General features: G+C 46.0%; 1 pseudogene; it reads left to right on the top strand.

The window, feature by feature from the left end:
• On the top strand, positions 1–2,347 carry LOC149232202 (UDP-arabinopyranose mutase 1 pseudogene; annotated as a pseudogene).
• Positions 2,348–2,641: the final 294 nt, after the last annotated feature.

Genomic DNA, 2,641 nt, shown 5'->3' with positions numbered 1-2,641 from the left:
ATGGCAGGTTCTACTGCTGCAACCCCGATCCTGAAGGACGAGCTAGACATAGTGATACCCACTATCCGGAACTTGGATTTCCTGGAAATGTGGAGGCCATTCTTTGAGCCCTATCACCTCATCATCGTGCAGGATGGCGAACCATCGAAGACCATCAGTGTGCCTAAGTGTAAGGACCTCCGGTTGTGGTTGCGACGGGCGCCGGGCGAAGTCACCGTGCACGGGCGCACGGGCGGGCGCGGGCGCAAGGGTGGGCGCGGGCGCACCGGCGGGCGCGGGTTGCACGACCGGCGGGCGGGTCTGCACGACAGGCGGGCGAGGCTGCACGGCGGGCGGGTCTGCACGACAGGCGGGCGGGTCTGCACGACGGGCGGGTGAGCGCACACGGAAATGCGACGAAACCGTGAACAGAAATGCGACGATAACAGAAAACATGTAAATTCGACTAAGTGTTGAGGCTGTCTTTATAGCAAATTGGAAGAGGATTAGCTTGAGAGCAGGGCCGACACTTGGAGAGCGTTTATAGGGTGTGTTAAAGGTATTTTGGGGGTCGGCCAAGGGGCTGACACCCCACATGAAAACCCATGTAAAAGGCATATATATAAGTGAGCATGGAGGCTCATTTGAACAACAAGCATTCGAATATCACTTCTACGCATAGAGTAAAGGAAATCTGCGCAAGAGGGGTAAAGGCTACGCATACCTCATGCGTAGGATTACCTAAGGTGCAGATTGGAGTTTCTTATGCCGGTTGGAGTGTAGAAAAGCGTGCCGAGGTTCGGGTGATTTGTGCAGTCTTGGTGTAAGACTTGGCAAGGATTCTTGGTGGCTCGGGTGAGCACCGTCCTTTGTGCAAGAGATGCACAAGATGTTGTAAAGGCAGGATTGCCTCTCGGTTGTATTATTTGGTTAAGTGTAGACTTGGTTTGGCAAGGAACACTTGTACATTATAAATCTGATATTTTAATAAAATTGCCGGGCAGACTCACATTACGGGGAGTTGCCCCTCCCCTTTATACTTGTTTGCAATTGTTGATGTTCTCGGTTTATTGTACATGGTTAATGATTGAGAATGATCTTCTTTAAAGTATAAAGGATAACTCTTTACTTAGTTGCAAGAAAACATAAGTTAAAGTAAGTTTATGTTGGAGTAGGCGTAGCCCATAAACGTTAGTATTGTTAAAAAGAAAGCGTTTGGTGGTGCCACACCTCGCTACAAGCGGTTGGAAGATCACCGCAGGTGTAGGGGCGTGACACTAAGGGTTTCGATTACGAACTCTACAACAGAAATGATATTAACAGGATACTTGGCCCCAAGGCCTCCTGCATCTCCTTCAAGGACAGTGCCTGCCGTTGCTTCGGCTACATGGTTTCCAAGAAGAAATATCTTTACGATTGATGATGACTGTTTTGTTGCCAAGGATCCCTCTGGCAAAGACATCAATACCCTCCAGCAGCACATTACGAATTTGCTTTCCCCCTCAACTCCATTATTTTTCAACACACTGTATGATCCATACAGAGAGGGCGCAGATTCTGTTCGTGGGTATCCCTTCAGCCTTCACCATGGAACACCCACTGCAGTTTCTCATGGCCTCTGGATGAATATTCCTGACTATGACGCCCCCACTCAGCTGGTCAAGCCTTTGGAGCGCAACCACAGGTATGTTGATGCAGTTTTGACAATTCCTAAGGGTACTCTTTTTCCCATGTGTGGCATGAATTTGGCCTTCAATCAGGACTTGATTGGGCCTGCAATGTATTTTGGCTTGATGGGTGATGGGCAGCCAATTGGTCGCTATGATGATATGTGGGCAGGATGGTGTGTCAAGGTTATTTGTGATCACTTGGGATTGGGAGTGAAGACAGGGCTGCCATATATTTGGCACAGCAAGGCCAGTAACCCCTTTGTTAATTTGAAGAAAGAGTACAAGGGAATATTCTGGCCAGAAGACATCATTCCCTTTTTCCAATCTGCCACACTTCCAAAGGAATGTATCACTGTCCAACAATGCTACATTGAGTTGTCAAAGCAAGTAAGGGACAAACTTGGGGCAATAGATCCATATTTCCAGAAGCTGGCAGATGCCATGGTCACTTGGATTGAGGCTTGGGATGAGTTGCAGAATCTGAAGTAAATCCCAATGGACCAGTTAAGACGTCCACGAATTAGCAAGGATCTGCCACATTAATTACTTGCATTTGTCAGCTCTGAAGAATGTCTCTTCTAATTTAGTTCATATTGATTTTTGTAGATATTAGTGTGCATTTTCACCCAGTTAGATAATAGTAGGGCCTACATTGATATCATGGGAAACATTTTGTTGGGATGCAATTATTTTTGAGAATCAGCGTCCAGTAGCATGCTTGGATGAGTATTTGCATGGATCTGTTTTTCATTCAGTTAAATAATATTAGGTCGTACATGGACATCCGGAGATCCATTAGATGGTGTGCAAGTGTTTTAGAGAATCTGCTTGCAGTATCATACATGGATCAAGTATCTCCATGGATCTGTTTCTGCTATTGAGATTAAGTTTTTTTTTAAGTTGCAATAAATTGAAGACTACTGTGTTCGTTGAAACAAATGGCTACATTTTTGGAACTTCAAAGAGGCTGTTATATTCTTTTCAGATTATTT

The sequence above is a fragment of the Pinus tabuliformis genome, chromosome J (genome assembly GCF_031772625.1).
Source record: "Pinus tabuliformis cultivar Carrire ecotype Pingquan chromosome J, CPIR1, whole genome shotgun sequence".
Taxonomy (NCBI): Eukaryota; Viridiplantae; Streptophyta; class Pinopsida; order Pinales; family Pinaceae; genus Pinus; species Pinus tabuliformis.
Note: the sequence above shows the minus strand (reverse complement) of the source record. Positions and strands in the feature narration are given on the sequence as shown.